The sequence below is a fragment of the Mustela nivalis genome (genome assembly GCF_964662115.1).
Source record: "Mustela nivalis genome assembly, chromosome: 7".
Taxonomy (NCBI): Eukaryota; Metazoa; Chordata; class Mammalia; order Carnivora; family Mustelidae; genus Mustela; species Mustela nivalis.
Genome location: NC_139026.1, coordinates 44,049,582 through 44,070,351, shown reverse-complemented (window position 1 = coordinate 44,070,351; position 20,770 = coordinate 44,049,582). Strand labels below are relative to the sequence as shown.

Here is a 20,770-nt window from a genome sequence, read left to right as displayed (position 1 = left end):
ACCAGGTCTTTGTTTCCAAATCTCCACTTCCTCATTCTTGAAACACTTGATTCCTCTGGCTTCTATGCCATCACGCTGTCCTGGATTGACTCTTATTTTTACTATTATTTTATTAATAAGACATTCCCTTTCGATGTCTCTTTAATTTTCACATACATCAGGATTCCATTCTTGGTCCTCTTCTCTCACTCCAGTCTTTGAATGAGTGTGCCCTACCTGGCTTTAATCATTCTCTAGTGAAGACTCACATTTAAATCTCCACTCTGCACGGCCATCCACACCAATAGTTACAACTACTTGTTCAACCTCTCCACTTGATATGTCACAAGCATTTACAGTAAAATGTGTCTTACAGTATTTTATTCCCACCCTCAAAATCTTTCTTTTGTACTTGCTCATTTGCCCAATGTAGAGACTCGGATGCCATCCAGGATTTTATATTTCTTATCCACATAGCACACATCTAACCCTATTCCCAATCTTGTCAATTTTCCCCCCTTAACTTCCCTTTTTCCATAAAACTTTCCTCCAATGTAATGTTTTTTTACCCTTTTTCAAATAACTCACTATCATCTTTCTTGTGATGTAGAATATAAGGAAGAGATTAAGAGTATAGGATCTAGAAAGAGACTAAGTGGTTTCGAATCTTGGTTTTGCTTCTTGCCTTTTTCCCAGCCATGTGACCTTGAGCAGGTTGCTTAACTTTTCTGTGGTTCAGAAAAAGATTTTCACATCTGTAAGAGATGTGAAATAATGTTATCTACCTCATTGGGTTTTTGACAAGATTAAATGAAATAATGCAAGTAAAATATTAAGAATAGGGTTCAGCTCACAATAAACATAAAATGAATATTAGTTATTACAAGATTGAGCTGATGACTGCAGAGACCTTCTAAGTAGAACCTCTGTCTTAATTCTCAGGCAACAGTCTAAACCATTGTAACACTGCAGTGGAATGCAGAAACAATCACATCCTTCTTCACACTCATCTTTCCATGGCTATTGATTGTTCCCTGATCTAAAATACTTAAGCTACCTCACAAACACCATCATGATCTTGCTCCTACTTGACTTTCTAGCATATACCTCATCAGTCTTTCTGATTCTCACAATCTGAGGTCATTCATTCTTACTGAGTAGTTACTGTGTCTCAGGTAACTACTAAGTGTGGGGGATGCAGTGAGACCCTCCCGCCCTCACAACACTTATGCTGTTCAGGAAGCCATCTGTGTTGTCTGACTTTCAGTTCTCCAGACTGATCTCTCTTTCAATTCTAAGCCTTTGCAAATATCGTTCTCTCTGCCTCCCTTTTCTTCTTGCCACCTGATGGTATAATTCCTCTCATGCCTTGGGTTTGAAATTAGACATGCTTTTCCCCAGGAAATTCTTCCCTGATCACTGATACTAGTCTATTTACCCTCATTGGCCTCCTATAGCATGCCAGAGGCAGTCTTACAACAATTTTCTTATTTATATTTCAGTTTTTCCCACAGATTTTAAGCTTCTGAAGGACCAAGGCTCTGTTCTCGTTCATCATTGCATCTACAATACAGCACCTAGTATATACAGTACCTAGTATCATGCCCAGTATAGAATGGGCCTTCAACACACACCAACTGATTGCATTTCCAGGCATCTTCCGCTGGAGGGTTGATGGGACAGGGATCTAGGAATACCGGGCACTGTGGACTCACCCGGGAGAGAATGTGCTCTATTGTGAAGTTGAAGATATTAGGTTTAAAGGCAATGGAGAGAAGGGACCACTTTGAGAATAAAGTTAGTGAAAAAAGTCATCTGGTCCAGTATCACAAATCAAAGCAAAAGAAGGAAACAGAGAGAAAGACAGAAGGGAAGGTGGGGGAAAAGGGTGATCAAGAAAATGAGCTGTTTACTAAAATTTCTGAGGGACAAGACAGAATAAGGGCTCAAGAGAATTGGTGATAGAAGTTTAGTTAACAATCGACACTTTAGCAGGGACGTAGACCATGCTGTTTTGCAGACGTCAGCTCCCTAGCTATCTGGCATCAGAAGCCTCAGCACAAACTCCAGGAGATACTGACGGCAATGCCAGGGCCTCTGGTGTGCACTAGCTATGGAAATAATCTTTCTTATGTTGGCAGACATAGAAGACATCTGTGCAGCAAGCTGATCCAGAAAAGAGGGAAGTGGTAGTTGCTGCAAGATAACCAACAAGACTAATCTTGCATCTCCCTTGATATGTCCCAAAGGTATTACTTGGAAATGTCTAGAAGGAATCTGTGCATGAAGATCAAGAGGATTAAGAGTAGCTGGGGGGCAGAGGAAAATAAATTTTTATTTTTGATTATTAATATGGATTTAATTTTATCTCCAATGTGCAATAATCTATGATCATATATAACATACACAGTACCAGCTCTTCTATATGTGTCTCTTTTTTTGATCCTTACGTGGATTTTCCTTCAATTACTGAAAATCTCTTGTCTAAATCCCATATGTATGCACACTGTTTGAATGCTTTGTATTAGTGTGCACGAGGTCATGCTGTAATAAACAACCACAAAGCTTTCTGGCTTAAGGCAAAAAAGGCTTATTTCTCATTTATGTGTCTGTTGTGGGTTATCTTGGACTTTATTCTACATGTCATCTTCCTTCTGAGATCCAGACTGAAGAATAAGCCCCTGTTGGGGAAATATCGTCCTTGTGACAGAGCAAAAGGAAAAGATGCCACACCTAGCAAGGATTCCTAAAATTTCTGCAATAAACTTCACCTGTTCATATTCCATTGACACGTCTGACATCTGTAGTAAGGGACATGTGGCCATGTGTAGGGATGATCAGTCTTTTCATCACACTTGCAGGGAATAACTGATATTGGTAATCCAATAATCTATGTGCTGCTTAACTATACAAAAGCAAAATATGTTTTAATTTCCCAAGAGTTATTTTTCCCTTCCTATACATCTTGGTTGAGTAGATGTCCTTCAGTATTAACACTATCATGTTTGGCTTCCTATTTAGCATAGCAATTTTTCTACCTTATTTTAATATTCACTGAAGTATAATGGCAAAATGTGTAACCATCAGTCTTATGTTAGAACATGGTGTCTTTGGTTTTTCTTGATACTTTGAGAACTTGATGGCCAAAAATCTATTTTTAATTGATTTCTTATGTTTTAAATAAGATGAACAAACAGACAGCAGACAAACTATGGAAAGGGCCCAGATGTCCATGGACAGATGAATGGATAAAGAAGATGTGGGGTATATACACACATTGGAATATTATGCAGTCATCAAAAAATGAAATCTTGCCATTGGCAATGACATGAATGGAACTAGAGGCCTTTTTTTTTGTATTACTGTGCATGCCATCTCTGCTTCTAGTAAAGGTCAGCTTTTATATTGGTGCACTCACCTATGCTCTCTTACCTTCTGAAGATCATCCTTCTAGAAATCTTCCCGTTCTCTTTCCTGTACCTTTTTATTTTCTTCCTATCAGCATATGATAATGTTATTTTTTTCTCAATGAAAAATTTATATTAATCCTACTTACTCTGGTGGCTTCAATCTCTGCTTCTCTTTCTGGCAAAACTCCTCAAACTTATTGTCTGTATTCACTGTTTCCAACCTTTCTCCTCTCATTTTCTCCTGAACTTATCTCAACCAGGCCTTGCCCTTCTCTATTGCAGTTGTTCTTGTCAAGATAACCAGGAACATACAACCCTATTGTCAAACACAAAGGTTAATTCTCCTTCTTCACTCTGCTTGGCTTATCACCATTTTGGCATAGTAACCTTTAATTATTTTCTTTCCTTGGCTTTTACATGCTTTTGGTTTCTTCTTAGTGACTGCTCCTTCCTTGTTGCTTTTGTCGGTTCCTCCTTACCTCCCTGACTTCTAAAATTTGGAATGCTCCAGAGCTCAGGCTTCAACATTTTCTCTACTCTATAAACTCTCAAAACTCCAGATGTTTATCTCCAGTTTAAACAAGCTCCCTGAATTCCAGGCATATGTTGCAAACTGCCTGCTCAGCATCCTCACGTGGGTGGGATTTAGGTTACAGAAGAGGTTTACTGAATGGAGCTGAGGAATGAAATTAAGATAAATGATGTGTCCCCACAAAGCTTGTACAGCTAAAAAAAAATCCCCTCAATATATGTGATGTGATTGGATATTCTCTGGAAACTGAAGAACTAGCTATATTTTAAGTCAGAGTTGGTTTGGGGAAGGACCAGATAACCTGTATTGTTTAGGGGTATCTGACACCTGGGCCTTAGAGAATTTTCTGAGATGCTTTATCTACAGAGGGCATCTAGATGCCTATCAGATTAAAACGTCACTCTTAATAGAGCCCCCACTGCCTGCTCCTCATAGCTAATGGTGCAGGGAGTGGAGATTGATGTACTAGGAGAGAGGCTGCTCTTTGGTAAAGAAACAGAAAGGCAGAGGGATGCAGCAGAAAAACCTTTGGCACAAGGTATGACTGGATATTGAGTGTTTCACTTGGAGACTCACAGGCCCAGTGTTTTGTGAGCTTATTAGAATAGATCAAAGAAACTCCTTGATGAAATATCCAGCTGTACATTTGTGTTTAAACCAACCTTGACATCATTTTTTAGAAAACTGGAATGTGTGAAGGAAGAAAGAAAGGGATGTATCACACACATGCTTGAGCTAATTAAGGGACCCAACTGACTTTATTAGCTGTACTGGACTGCTATTGAAAACCGCATTAGGTCCAATGTTTGAGGCCTTGGTTGAGAGCTTATGCGGCCCAGGCTTGGGAGACCTGGGTAGAGGTGGGGAGGTGAGGGAGTCCAATGCCAAGAACTTGAGAAGACGATTTTTGAATTGTGGCTGGAACACGTCATTGAAATATTGGTGGGGTGCGAAGCTTCTGAAGTATAGATGCAACCGAGATTAATAGAAAATGTGTAGAGTCTGACATAAGAATTACACATGCTTTCAAAACCTACAAATGCCTCCATTTCTGTAGTAGAATGTCTGACATCAGTCAAAAAGTTACTCAGTATTACAGGTAGATGTGGAGACGTATATGTCAAGTTTGTAGACGCATATCCTTGAATGTACCTTAACACCTATGTCAAGGCTTGAGGGACTTTTGCAAAGTTGCGCTGATGAGCACAGGGTCAAAACTTGTGTCCGGTTAGTGCGAGGGGTTGAAGCGGCTATTTACAATGAAGAGGGCTGCAGGCTCCCGGACAGACCACAAAGTCCCTCAATTTCTCACAGCTAGTTCTCACTAGTGCTAGTTTCTCACTGCTCACTTCTCTAATTACATTAGAGAAAGGAAAGAGGACCGTCAACACTCCTGAAGAAACAATGATGATGACAGCAGGAATGGACAGGCTGGATGGGACTGCAATGGAAGGCACCCTCCAGACGGAAAAAGCTGATGCCCATGGGGCCACGACGACGCTGAGTCTAATCACACAGGGCAGACTCCCAGGGACTGGGGGCCACATCGCATCCACCTCCGGCCGGGAAGTTCCTCCAAAGATACCAAGGGCATCTAGTTGGACTCCCGGTTAGTACAACTGGTGGGCTAACTACTAGCACAAATGGAGTCATTGCAAATCCTTCTTAGCTCCCAGGGGCCCCACGCTGAAGTTGAGCATAGATTCAGGGAGAACAAAAACGAGTTCTTAGAATACCATTAAGTAGGAAAGAGGGGGTTGACACGAGACTGGGACCGTTGGGAGGGAGTGCATCCGTAAAGAGAGCTCTGATCTACTGGTTTGGTCCTGAATATTGGAAACCGAGAGATGGGTTGGAGCGACGAACAATTCTAGTACGTGGAAGAGAAGCACTACACAGTGGTGAAGAGTAAGCGATGGCTTTTTAGAATACGGAACTCCTGAAGTAAGATGCTGGAATGGGCAGCATGTATATATAGGAATGAACCTTTGTCCTGAGAAGAGAGGAAGTAGGGCAAAGGACCCAAGCTGCAGATGTGGTTTCTTTCCTCATTGCCCACAGTGCTTTCTAGGTAAGAAGCAATGAAGACAGAAGCTCCCCTTGGGGAAGTAATAGAGGCAAAGAGGTTGGGCAATGAGTCCCAGGTGGAGAGAGGAAAACCTTTCGTGCATATAGAAGCCAGCAAGACTTCCTTTGAACACAATTGCAGGCTCCCTAAACACAGAGAAGTGGGGCAGGTCTAGGAATCCTAAGTAGTTTTTGTACATTCATATCTCCTAGGGGTGAGAGGATTTCGCTATAAGGAATATGGTGGAAGTAAACTTTTTAAGGAATATGTAGCACTATTATGAAACTTTAATCTTTGTAACAGCAGACGTGAAAATCCCTGAGAAAAGTGATCTGTTTGTTAAAGAGACACTTTATCTGTCATCTATGGAGCAGAAGGCAACTCATGCTGGCACTGGGCTTTCCTTTGGAGGAAGGCAGGACAAGGAAGAGAGGAGCTGTGTTTCCTACCCCAGCAGAAAAAGCCAAGGGAGAGATGTGATGTGGTGCCCAGAGCTCATGGGAAAGGCTGGGCATCCAAGGCAAGGCTGATGAGTGTGAGATGAGTGTGAAAGGTCATGGGGGTGCACAGCGACCCAGCCTACAATCCCTCCAGTATTCTGTAAGCCACATGCTTTGTGTTTGGCTTTCCTCAGAAAGCTGGTGTTATGGCTGGTTTGGGATCAAGTTTAAGTTCCTGTAGACACAGACAGATTACATGGAAATGGTGAATGTCTAACGGCTGAGTTACATATCATTCGCATTGATGAATAACATCTGTTTTTACTTCTGGAGCATTCTTAAAGATTTCATAACAGTGCTTATATCCAGTGTACCTTGAGAAGCATACATATAGAAACTTGGTGATGAGGGGCACCTCGGTGGCTCAGTGGGTTAAAGCCTCTGCCTTCAAAGCAGGTAATGATCCCAGAGTCCTGGGATCAAGCCCCACATCAGGTTCTCTGCTCAGCAGGGAGCCTGCTTCCCCCTCTCTCTCTGCCTGCTGCTCTGCCTACCAATGCTCTCTCTCTCTCTCTCTCCATCAAATAAAGAAATAAAATTAAAAAAAAAAACTTGGTGATGAAACATTCCATATGAATATTGAAAATGTTTTTATATAGATAAATGATAAGTAAAAGTGAAAGTTAAATGAAATCAAGATGATCAGGCGTTCAGTGGCTTATTAATTAGCAACTGATTTGACAGCTTCATTGGAAGCAAAATTTAACAGTTAATGCTCACATTTATATATAGAATATTCAATAAACTAAATTCCCTGTTTTCTTTGCTACCAGAGAAACAAAAAAGGATTAAAGTACCTACTCTGTTTTTATTTAAATCAATGATATTTTGCTCACCAATTTGATATTTTGCTCATTATAATTTGGGTATTCATTTAGATTTTGACAAATATTTGGTATTATTTATCTTCCTTGCTGAATTATTTGGCACCCTCTTAAATTCTGTGTCTCAGGCAAGTGCCTGTGTCCTTATCCAAGCCTCCATCCTGGGAGGCAGCAACATTACCTATTTGAACTGGGTGCTGAGAAAGGCAGTGATTGCAAGAAGTTTGCAGCATCGGTACCTACAGATAGATGAATTGCTTAAGATATTCTGGATTTCTTAATTATTTTAGATAAGCTCCACTTTTTGATGTGACCAGTTCTAATGAAAGTTAGAGCTCCCCAAGGGAAGGCCTGATGTACATCTGAAAGAGACAATCTTTTAAATCATTGTGAGGCTGCACATTCCTTTGTAAAAAATATCAGGAGATTCATTTAGCGAGTTTAGAAAGTGAACTCCTGGTCTAAGCCCGGGAAAGGGGAAGTACAAACAAGGGAGAAGAGAGACTATGGGCAGACCCCCAATAAAACAAGCTCCTCCTGGAGTGAGACAGAGGGTAAGGGTTTCAGTTTTTCACAGAGGGGAAAAATAGGGAGTTTTTGGAAATTCATGCTTTCCCCTTGAGCTCTCTTACTCCTTTTATCTTTTAGAATTAAGCTTCCTCTAGCTCCACCCCTTGGGCCCAACCAACGTTTTTCTATTTTGACTTTTCTTATGTTTTTATACCCTCCCTCTTTCCCACACAGTTCCATGGAGGCCCAGGTGCACACAATTTCTGAGTCAACCGCAGAATCAGTAAGATCCATCTCTGCCTTTCCTTAACTCCCTCTACCCAGTCTGGTTGGCTTTGGGCGAAGTCATTGTCCTGCACCTGAAATCCGAGAGCCATCCACCTTCTGTGACGCTTATCTTCCCTTGTTCCTTCAGCTGCCAACAACATAGTGGGTCAAGGGTGTGAGACATAAACCCCCATGCTCAGCTGGTCACTAAGTTTAGCGCCACCATGGTTCCCATTATAAGTCCTTAGGACTGAGGCTTTCCTTACTTTGGATGGATTCATTCTATTTCACCAATTCCTGCCCCTAGGATCAAAGCGTCAGTGAAAACTGCATCTCTCACTTGAGCCTCATGTCTGTCTTTGATCTTATTCTTATTGGTTTTTCCAGGAGTTTGATCCCACCTCATCTCTCAATGTCTCTGACATATGCCCAAATCTCGAGGAGCAACAGCTATCATATCTTTGTTCGTTTGGGTCCCAAGAATTGGGCTAAAACCTGTCTTCCCCGGTTGATTGGTTGCCTTGGAACTTATTGCTAAGGCAATAACACAGCAAGTGTTATGATCTCTCAGACAAAAGTGATTTTCTTATAGGTCCAGGGAACCAAATTTAAAAATATAAATATCTGTTGAATGAATGAAGAAAGTGAGTGATCTGGCCTCAACTGGTTTTTACACGATAGAGAGGATATAAATAAAAAATAAAGTTAACTGAGCAATATATTTTGCTAGCTTATTTTCAGGGGAAAAAATAGATGATTTTGTAAATTCATAGTATGCTTTGCTTGCAAGATTTGTAAACAGGCTCAGGAGGCAAAATGCTAAGGAAAGAAATTCGATCCTGTGTTGATATGACACCAAATGCTATCAGGGCTTAACCTTGCAAGCTGACAATCTGGAAAGACATTCCTTGTTTTTAAGTACTGGCACATTCATTTAAAAAATATTTTTAGTGCTTTTTGATCCCACTTCACAGAGCTTTACGTTAAATTATCAAATTTAATAAAAGTTTGTGTTTGTATTCAGAAAACAAAAAAAGGAGGAAAGGTGATCAGGTCACTGATCTTTACCAACATTTGAATCAGAAAGACTTCATTTGTATACTTAGATTGTCAAAAGATACAAAAGCATATTTAGCTATGCAAATGATAAATCAGCACTCTCTGAGCCAATACATTATAAAATTCAAATTGTATTAAGCCTCTAGTGAATCTTTACTCTTCTCTTTCTGTTATACCCCGTACTAATCTGGGTTAAATTTTTTATTGCTGTTGTAACATATCATGACAAACTGCTTAAACAACACAAATTTGTTATCTTGTCGGTCTGAAGTCTGGTGTGGATCTCACTGGTTGTAGATCCATCAAGGTGCAGACCTTGTGTTTCTTTCTGGAGGCTCTTGAAGAAAATCTTGTTTCTTTGTCCTTTCCTGCTTCTAGAGAGTGCCCTTACCTTGGCGTCTGGCCCAGTTCCTCCATCTTGAAAGCTAGCCAAGTTGCATCTCTCTGTGCCCTGCTTCAGTACTCACACCTTCCTCTGACCTACTCTTCTGTTTTCCTCTTCCATTTCTTCCTCCCTCCCTCCTTCCTTTGCTTCTCTTCTTTTCTTTCTTTCTTTCTTCCTTTCTTCCTTTCTTTCTTGTTTTGAAGGTTCTAACAGGAAACTACAGCTACACTCTCAAGGGACCATTGACCGCTTTGACTAAGAGCTCAGCTTTGGGAGGGACGCCCATGGAGTGGTGAGGGAGGAAGAGGACACCTGTCTAGCCAGTCAGATCAGCTGACTCAATCCTGGTGATCAATGGGATGGCAGATGTCATAGCCATACTGTCTTCACATCCTCCTTTTTCTTTTTTTTTTAAGATTTTATTTATTTATTCCACAGAAAGAGATCATAAGTAGGCAGAGAGGCAGGCAGGGGTGGGGGGAGTGGGGGGAAGCAGGCTCCCCGCTGAGCAGAGAGCCTGATGTGGGGCTCCATCCCAGGACCTGAGATCACAACCAGAGCCACAGGCAGAGGCTTTAACCCACTGAACCGCCCAGGTGCCCCCACATCCTCCTTTTTCAGTTCTAAGGAACTTTTTTGATTACATTGTGCCCACCCAGATAGTCCAAGGTAATCTCCCTATATTAAGGTCAGCTCAGCTCGCTGCAACCATAATTTCTCTTTGCCGTGTAACTTAATATATTCACAGGTTATTGGGGTTAGACATACACACCTTGGGAGGCCATTATGGTGTTTTCCACATAGCAAATTGATACCAGTAGCGAAACCTGTTTATTTTCTTTTCAAATACCTCGGATTCCCACTACCTCACATCCCACCACTGCTCCCCTTGCGACCCAGCAGCATCCCCGCTTGCTTGGATTACTGTATTAGCTTTCTAACCAGGCTGCCTTCCTGGCTAGACTGCAGATTCTTCTCCACACAGTAGCCTGGTCCATCTCTTAAAATATGTGTCAGATTTACATCACTTTTGGCCTTAACCGCCCCTCCCTCCATGCCTTCCAGCTAACACAGAATAAAATCCAGAGTGTTTAGAGTAGTTTCAGGCCCTCCATAATCTGTCAGAGTTATCCGCCCCTAGCTCATCAATGCCATGGTCTTTTTTACTCACACTCACCTTGTTCCAGCCACACTGTCCTCCTGATGTTCTGCCAGTAGGGTCAAGCTCATTCCCTGTCAGGGCCTTTGCACTTGCTGTTCCCTTTACTCAAATATATCTAGACTAGCACCTTTTCCAGGTCCCAAACTCTTCTCCTTACTTTGATTTTTTCCTCCTCAGCACTTCTCACCATCTGACATACAACATCTCTGTTTCCTTCTAACGGAATTTTGCTCATTGTTGTGTTCTCAACACCAGGAAGAGTGCTTGGCACAAAGTATGTGTTCATTAAATATTTGTCAAATGGATGGAATTACTGCACACACAAAAAAGGATTCTATGAAAACTTCTTTCTGTGACTCATCTTGAAGGTTTTTGAACAAGTTCTGACTGGCCACTTCCAGATATATATTTGCTTTTATATTCTTAGAATTTTTTTTCTAAATAATATTTTATCTAGTCACCAAGGGACTGATCTAATACCTTCACCTTTTTATCTAGGCCATGAATGCCATAGTTGCATTCTTCTTTTTTTGACAGAAAAAAATGTCCAGTAGATAAACTTGAATTCATGTACAGAGATGTGTTATTGTATTTGTATTATACTATAATCTAACTAATCCTGACATATTTAACATCATTGACCTGAATCACTGAACTAAGTTAAGACTGTTCTCGTGATTACAAAGGCATTTATTTTTTTCCCCTTTGGTATGAGATAATTTTGGCTGATTTATTTTGAGAGTACTATTGAGGTAAGCATGGGTATATTTGCAAATCAACATTTAGAAATGAATGATTTAAGAAAATTCTCCCACAACTCAAATAACACATTTGAAACAAAACTTGGGATCAAAATTCCAATTTGTTTTTTTAACACTTCTAGTGTGCTAAACATTCTGGAAGCCTATTAATAATCTATAAGACAGTTATACATATTTTATACTAAAGGATGTCTTAAAAGGCTATACCTTTATAGGTAATAAGCTACGTACAAAAACACTTTTATGAATTTTTTATATTTATTTGGAACACCAAAAATCTTCTGTCGTTTTAGAAGGTCAGATATGACAAGCAACTATTAATAAAACAGTGTTTGGTCTTGATTTGGATAGCTGACTTTAATTTTCAATCAAGTTGGAAGGATAGTTATCTGCTATAATTTAACCCACAAAGACTTTATTCTTCATGAGATAAATTAAATGACTAAAGGAAAAAAAAAATGCTTTTAAAAGGATCTGTCCCTAAAGAAAGGCAATATGAAATAGCTGACAGCCCACTGAAATCAATGTGTAATTTGTAACCATCTTGGACAAGTGAGGTAAGCCAGCTTTTGACAGCCTTTGAACCTTAGTTTCTTCATTTGTCAAATGAGGCAATTAGACCAGTCTCTCAAGTTTCTTTTACATCTAGAATTTCTCAGCTTGGTTTATTATTGTTATTATTTTGCAGAAGATACATATTTTTTTCTTTGTATCTTGTGTTTCCCAGACATCCCCACAAAAATGTAATGATGAAAAGGAGTAAACAGTAAGAAACACAATGTTAATAAATTTTCAAGATACTTCAAGTAATTATTTTCCTAAAACATAATCAAATTAGTCAAAAGTTGAGAGAATAACATAAAAATAAAACAATGTCTTATACTGTTTTATCTTTTGATATGAAATATCTGAAGTCTTCTTATTGTCACAGAGAAAACTTTGGTTGCCTTAGTTTATTTTATGAGAAACAGTGTTGAAATAACTTCATGTATTCTCTTTGTAATGGAAGGCTGGGAGAAGCCCGATTAAAGAAGAAATGACAAATAAAGGATGATTGCTGTATAGCAACAAAAATGTTAGTGATTTTCCTTCTCTTTATCTGCCCACAGGCCTAAAAATCACAGCTTCTTTGTTGGGATTTTATCAGATTAATTAATGTTTTAAGTTTTTGTAATGAGTATTACATGCCAACATTTTAAAGATTGTATTTATTTATTTATTTATTTATTTATTTAAGGTGGGGAAGGGTAGGGAAGGAGGAGCAGAGGGACACGCAGACTCTGTGTTGAGTGCAGAGCCATCTTCAGGGCTGGGTCTCACCACCCAGAGATCTTGACTTGAACTGAAATCATAAGTCCAAGGCTCAACGAACTGAAACACCCTGGCATCCCTATACATGCCAATATTAACTCAGCTTGTATTTCCACAAATGTTAAATTTCTAGTCTTGCTATCTTGCTACAGAGTGAAGCTTAGCCACAGATGAAATTATAACAGATTGTGAAATGACAGTTTTGAAGGCATCAGCCTAACTTCTCTTACATCTTTTTCTTTTATCAGAAATGGTATAGGAGCCCTTCCCAGCATCAGAGTGAGTCTACTGAGTTTTAACTCAGTATAGAAGCTTTTATGTTACTCATACATATTCTTTCTCTTTCCGTTAGCACTCCCAGATTGTTCCAGAGACATTTGAAGAGATCACCTCCTGTTTCTCATTTCAGTATTCTATTGTGGTGGTATAGATTACATACATGGAAGTGCTTTGAGGTTTTCTTTTCTGAGAAAAGGTGAAACCAATTACAAGATGTACAAAATCTCTGTGTGGTTAAGAGCTCTATTTCTTAGTCATAGTGACATGAACAATTAAAAAAAAAATTACCTGAGGATGAAGGACTCTTAAGAAAAAACCTTTAGAGCTCTAGGCCACTTACTAATTTCTTAAGTAGATCTGAACAAACACTACAATACTGCGACTTCTTATTAAGAACAGTTTGCCTGTTACTATAGTTTATACTATCAAGCTCACTGATAATTTCCATGGCAGAGAATGTTACCAAAAAAGCTAACCAGAATTCTTCAGGGTATTCAAATGAATTTGTGTAATACAGTTTTAAGTAGCCAAGTTTAGAAGCTTCACAATTGTATAAAGTAGACCTCTATTCTTTCCAGAAATTAGAATACTTATTTCAATTTATGGATTGTCAGTGATCTGTATTCATGTCTGTTTATATCACTGAACTATTTATTTATTTATTTATTTGTCTGGGCTTTTTAATATGAGATAGTGAACAGCTTTTCTATAGTGTTCCCTTGTTATTGTCACAGGTGGTGGGAATGACTTATGACATGTACCTCGCTATTTATTCCCATCCAGAGCACTGCTCCTTCTCAGTCAATCCTCTATTCCAAATTCTCTTTTTTATTTAATCATCTGAAAATACTGCTTTGTCCTTTGATAGGTAAATTTCAGACACAACTCTGAAGATACCCAGTAGTACCTACAAACTGAAATAAGTGAGGTAGCATGAGCTTGAGAGTTAGTCTGAATTCAAATTCCAGTCCTCTGTCATTTTTCCTGGTGAAGTTTCCTCATGCAAGCAAAAGCAACATCGCAGGCACTCAGGTCCATTACAGTTTCTGAACTCCATGATGAAAACACATAACCCCCAGCAATACTCTCAAAATTACATTTTCCCTCTAGTTCCTTGCCTTCCCATGCAGGAGCTCCTCCTCAGACTCTTTCCTCAGTGACCCTTCCTTGCACAGCTGCATTAAAAAAGATCCTCTTTGAGCCCTGAATCCTAGGCATTTGTGTTGTCCTTTTTCCTTTCCTCCTGAGTTCTCCCCACAGATACCTCTACTAGTTAACATCAAGGTCAGAAGATGACTGAAACACTCAAGATGAAAATATCAAAATCCTCTCTATAACTACCTTATGTCTATCTGTTTTAAAGATTAAGTGACGTAATGACTATGAAAACACCTGACAAATACTTAAGGTCTTTATAAATGCTTTTTTAATCCGTGGGACGGCTAAGACGGAATACCATAGATGGGGTGGCTTAAACAACAGACATGTATTTCTTACAGGACTGGAGGCCAGGAGGTCCATGATCAAGGTGACTGCAAAGTCAATGACTGTGATCATGTTTCCTGCTTCGCAGCCAGCCACCTCAAAGTGCCTTTCCTTGGGGTACACACACCCACACGCATGCGCAGATAAGCATGCACCCACGGAGCCAGTTCCTCTTCTTAGAAGGCTACTAACGACAGCAACAGCCCCACTGTCAGGATCTCATCTAGCTCTAATTACTTCCCAAAGGCCCCTGCTTCCACATACAACTGCACTGGGGGTTAGGGCTTTCCGTTATGAATTGGGGGGGGGGGGCACAAGAGTGTGTATGTGTGTGTGTGTGTGTGTGCGCACGCCAAACTGTCGTGTCAAGTGTATTTCAACCATAGGTAATGATCAAAAAGGTTTCAAATCACTGGATCCCGGGTATTAGCAATTCACATCCTGTGTTCTTGGAATATCAAGCTTGTTCTGTCCCAGGATATTTTCCATTTCTTCGGAAATCTCTTAATGGAAGAGTCCTCATTTTGTTCTCTAGATGATGCCTCAACCTCTTACCACATTCTCGCTCTTGCCCTCTTCCTCTGGCTTCTTCACCATAGTACACAGTCCTCTCCAATGGGTTCTGTCTATCTACTCTGGGACACACTCACACTTGCCCAGCCGGCAGTGGAAATGCAGGCTGCTTCCATGGCACCTTCTTCATCCAGCCTTCCATCCTCATACCTCTCTGGATGAAAACCAGAATATAGTCTCTTTAGCGCCCAAACTTCAGGAGACTCAAGTTAGACTCTTCTCTCACACTCTGTCTCAGCACTGGGAGAGCCCATGAGGTTCAAAAGGTCCATAATCACCCAGCTAGAAAGTGAAATCACAGCCTTTCTTACCGATTGTCAAATCTTATCTCTGTGATGGTGTTTGTGGGTACCTCTTGGCTCCTTATCTGGGGAAACAAGGGAAGGGAGGGAAAGCCTATATCTCTTTTTAAAACTAATAATTCTTTTTAAAGGATTTACTTTGTCTATTTCATTTCAGCAAATGTTTTAGGAACTCTTGTATACATTGAAGATAGCATTAGTTGGAATCACAGGACTGGATTTGACCACCTCTTTGCAAGTTCTGTGAAGATGTGTCTGGAAAGATGATGGGTAAATTATTGATCACCAGTGGTTCTCATTTATGGGGTCTCAGTGAAACTCTGAGACAATAAGAAAATACCATTCCCTATTTGTTGAACTTAATACTGTATTTCTGAATTGCCTGCTGTCTAGGATTTTTCTACCCTCTACTGTGCTGATGACCAGAATATCCTCTCAGTGGGCACTTGGGGATTCCAAATAGGTTTTTACACACACACACACACACACACACACACACACACACACGCACTTTCCCCCCTAGTTCCGTTTAGATTATGGAGACTATCTCCAACAGTACAAGGCTCTTGATTAATCTAAATGTGGGCATTTAATTTACATTGGATCAATGAGTCCCTTTCCTGGGATTTTTCTTTAAAACATAGATTAAGAAAATGTGTCTTTAAATTAGTTTCCCTCCAATGAGAGTGTGTGCAAGATTTTTATCAAAACGAGAGTTATTAGTGGTTATTGCTGGGCGATGGCTGCACCGTGGTGCCCTAATGACCTTTACATATTCATGCAGACTACACAGGAAAATAAATGCTTGACCTACATCTAACCTGAGCTTGGCGGAATGCCTTATGATCCTCCCAGGGTAGGGAAGGATGAGAGGCTTGTAAGGAGTTGCTATGAGGTGATCTCCCTCCTCCTTTTCTTACTCCTGGAAGGCTGTCATGAGACATTTCTCATCTCCTCCTGGGTTCTGCTGAGGCATGGGACTTTCTGCCTCCCTTCACTGCCCCGGCCCCAGTAACACAGCAGCAGAATGTAAAAAACACTTAACTCCAATTGAGAATTGGATTCTTGGGGACGGGGTATCCCACCACTCATGCTGAGGTCATTTGGTCCCCTTTGTTTTAGGGTCCTGCTTTTTGGTTTGTGATACAGAACTCCTGGGGAGCTGCACCTTTGGCTTACTCTTTTTTTTCACTTTCCATGTAAGTGTCAAGAATCAAAAAGTGGCTCATTCTATCTTTACTTGTCAAATCAGCCAGAACTTAGCCTTGGTCTTGATTTTTCCTGTGTATGGGTGAGAGTTCTGCCCCTCTATCCCTCAGGAGGGAAATAAGCCTCCGTAATAAGAAAGGATGACACAGAGGCTAGAGAAGAGAGTATGAATCCGGGCAGCTGTTGTGTTTTACTTGTTTAAATAAGTCTTATTGTTTTAAGCCTTTCCTGGACCCCACAAATAATTAGTGTTGGATTTCTATTTCTTAAAATCAGATAAATCTTGATTATGTACTTGAGAGTCTCTCCTTAACTCGGATGTCCCGTGCCAGTGTTCTCAGAATGATTTCAATTTGATGGTATTAAATTCTGAGTTTGTATTCTATTCACTCAAACTATTCAGTGACTCAGTTCCTCCAATTCCTACTATAGAACACGCGCTGTTTTAGTCAATGAGTGATTATCATGTGTCTGTTCACAGGAGTCTTGGGGAATCGTGGAACAGCGAGAGACGGATTTGCCTAGTTCTGATCTCAGATGCTGTTTTCAGTAGGATGTAGGGTCCTAGGTTCCAACTCAGAACAGATCAACCATTTCACAGGGAATGGTGTAGGGACAAATCCAAGTTAAAAATAAGAGGCTTGGTGCGCCTGGGTGGCTCAGTGGGTTAAAGCCTCTGCCTTTGGCTCAGGTCAGATCCCAGGGTCCTGGGATTGAGCCCCACGTCAGGCTCTCTGCTCGATGGGAAGCCTGCTTCTTCCTCTCTCGCGCTCTCTCTCTCTCTCTCTGTGCCTGCCTCTCTGCCTACTTGTGATCTCTCTCTGTCAAATAAATAAATAAAATCTTAAAAAAAAAAAAAAAGAGGCTGAATTCTCCGTGTTGCAAATAAGGGAAGAGATTTCCTTCAACTCTTTTTTCTTAGAGCATTTACTTTAGAAAACTTGTTATTAATTCTTACGCTATTTTTGAAATATATGTAAATCCTTTAAATAGCTAAGTAAGACTTTTGCCAGTTTTACAACCCAGGACTGTCTTTCTCAAGGACTTGTGAACCATCCCTTTGAAATGTAAACACCAAGGAGGATAATGTCCCCATCTCCCGGTCTCTATGGGAGGGTAGAAATGCAACTCCCTTGGGCTTCTTGCTCCAAGTTATAAAATTACCTCCTGTCATAAAGGTAGGAGAAATACGTTTTTCCTTTGCATAAAGCCAATTAACTAACAAAGATAGTCACTTCAATTGCCAGGTAAATTTAGGATGAACTATGTGTGACAAAGAGTGCTGTCAAGTCCCCTTTTTTGAGGACTAGTTATTTTTTTTTTTTTTTTTGAGAACCCACATGTAATGAGTTGTAGCTGCTCAGCTCTATAAAAGGGTGATACTTCTTTTCTCTCTGCATTTCCTTAGAGGATTGCCTGAGATGCCCATTATATTCTGGCTTACAGTTTATTCAACAACAAACTTGTTTTCTTTCTCTACTATGTTTGTAGAGAGTCTTTCTGGGTTAGAAGAATTTGTTTTTAATTATATTTTTTCCAACAATAGTGTCTGGGCAATTATTTTTTAAAACTTCACAGGTATTATGTTTTTATGTACCTCTGGTTAAAAATAATGTTCATGTGTCTTATACAGGAGTGTTTGAGGTTCTGTATCTCCAAGGGACCTGGTCTAAATACAACTTGTCCGGCAAAGTACCGTCCATGTCAGAAAGCAAAACTGAGGGTTTCATACCCAATGATTAGAAGACAGTATTAAGAAAGAATAAGAAGGGGCCCCTGGATAGCTCAGTGGGTTAAAGCCTCTGCCTTCCACTCAGGTTGTGATCCCAGAGTCCCAGGATCCAGACCCCCTCCCCAACCTCGCCTAAGGTAAGGCTCTCTGCTCAGCAGGGAGCCTGCTGCTTCCCCTCTCTCTCTCTGCCTGCCTCTCTGCCTACTTGTGATCTTTGTCTCTTTGTCAAATAAATAAATAAAATCTTTCGAAAGAAAGAAAAAGAAAGAAAGAAAGAAAGAATGAAAGAAAGAAAGAAAATTGACATTTATCAAATGCTCACTGTGTAACCAACCCCAAATCTCAGAAAGCGGCATGGTAAAGAAAGTCAGGGTGTAGACTTTGCCCGTCTCTCTGATCAGGGCTTTTGCTCTCCTTTCTCCACTTACATGACCTTGGGCATGTCACTTAACCGCAGTCAACACCAGTCTCTTCACTTAGAAAATGGGCTTTAATTGTGCCTATCTCATAGGCGTACTATGACAATGAACTGTGATAATAAATTAAAAAGTGTTTAGTTCAGAGACTAAATGCATATTTAGTACTTAACATAATTGTCACAATTACCCTTGTACCCATGGGTTACTGGTTTCTTTCTAATTACACAGTTAGAACTTCATTCTTTTTTGTCTTAAAGGCCATTCATTCATTAAGCACCATTCATTAAGATGCAAATACCCTGTGGGTAAACTTACCTTTTAAACTAATTTTAACAGCTCCTAAGTAATAGTTTCTAATGGAGCCGTTATCTAAAAGTGAAGTGTCTTGAGCAAAAAGACCAAAGGATAGATAGATAGCTTGGTTAGTGTGACTGTTGTGAAGGATGGAGGACCTATAGGGTCTGTGAGCTGCAGGGGTGAAGCCAGTCTTACCAGGCCCAACAGTACAGTAGTCCCCAAAGAACAGGCTCCTTGACGTCATGAATGAGGGTAACACACCATTCCAGGTATTTTTTTATACCTAATGCACTGTCTTAAGGATTTCTCAGAACTCTGCAATATGTGTAACTATGCCCAGAATTTGGATGAGGAAACTGAGACTCAGTGTATTAGGACAGTTAACGAAACTGTCCTAATACACTGTATCCCAAACTACCCCCAAATATCAGTAGCCTGTACATTAATCATAAAACTTTATTTCTTATTTTGTTTAGGTCTGAAGTACATCAGGAGTCTCTCCTAGGCAGATTTCTTCTCTGCAGAGACTGGGATATAAACATCTATCGTACGGTGAATCTGGACCAATTCTGTCTTCGTTTCCTGAAGAGAAAGAGGGAGCTGATTACTCCTGGAGATCTGATGAACCCAATGAGGAAAAGCTATACCTAATGTCCATTCATGTTTCACTGGCATCTTGACCCAAACCTAAATGCAAAGGTGGTTGGGAAATGTAATCTCCATGTATACCCAGGACGAGGAAATATATCTGTGAGGATCTGTTTTTGCCATCCTCAGGAAAGTAAGGGTGTCAGTCTGGAGTCTCTATTAAGGCAACAGGAATGTTGTAATATTCATAAAAATAGGACTGAGTATAGGATCATGCAGGAAAGCTTCAAGAGAACAAAACCAGACTTTTGTTAATAATGAAGAGAACAATAACATTTTTGTAAGGAGTGTGCAGGTTGTTAGATTTCCTATTTCCCTGACTTGTTCATGTTGTAAGCATGGGTTAAGCCCACGGAACAGCAATGAACTGTGGTTCTGAGTAATTTCACCAGGAGAAAATAATCTCCTTTATCTAGAAAAATAAAGTTCTCCATGTTGTTGTAGCTGTGACTCTGCAATTTTGTCAGCCTTCTGTAAACATAATTTGTGAGTGCATTACGGGGTGTGAGAGAGGCCAGGCTGGGTACCCAACTGGGTCAATGTGTCTCTTGGACTAGAGAGAAAGAAGGGTTGCTCACCAGCTGTAGTCCCTCTGAGGGAAATAAAGACTGATTTCTTTACCTAGTGCTGGAGTATAAATCAGCCTGAGTCCACGCCCCCCCAGTAATTATAGATTAGTTTGATTCTGAAAGTAAAAGTGTCTATTAGGACATCTGAAGCAAATCCTAAATGACCGTCATTTGCGAGCTTTGAGGAATGGCGTACCACATGACCGGGAGCCAGCTGGTGGCAAACTCCAGCCTCATCCTGTTCTGAGTCACTGATGCTAATTTTGCAGTGAGATCAGTTTCTGGAAAGCTTAGTATGGGAGTCAGGAACACATAGCAGATAGCTGCTAACAGATAGATGAGATTAGAGCATATCCATTTCCCTCATTCCTGACATTTTAAATTAGTCCATTTACCTCAAATCAAGAAGGTGGCCAAAGAGCAGTTTGTCATTTTGAAATGAAGGCCATGGTGCTTTGACTGGGAGAATGGATAAATGTAATACAGAAT

The 20,770-nt window shown here is 40.2% G+C and overlaps 1 long non-coding RNA gene across 1 annotated transcript in view; it reads left to right on the top strand.

The window, feature by feature from the left end:
* Positions 1–20,132, top strand: part of LOC309870524 — a 105,937-nt gene extending 85,805 nt beyond the window's left edge. Inside the window, exon 3 of the long non-coding RNA XR_014314643.1 lies at positions 19,541–20,132. This is a non-coding gene — a long non-coding RNA (uncharacterized lncRNA). The remainder of the gene's footprint in view (positions 1–19,540) is intronic.
* Positions 20,133–20,770: the final 638 nt, after the last annotated feature.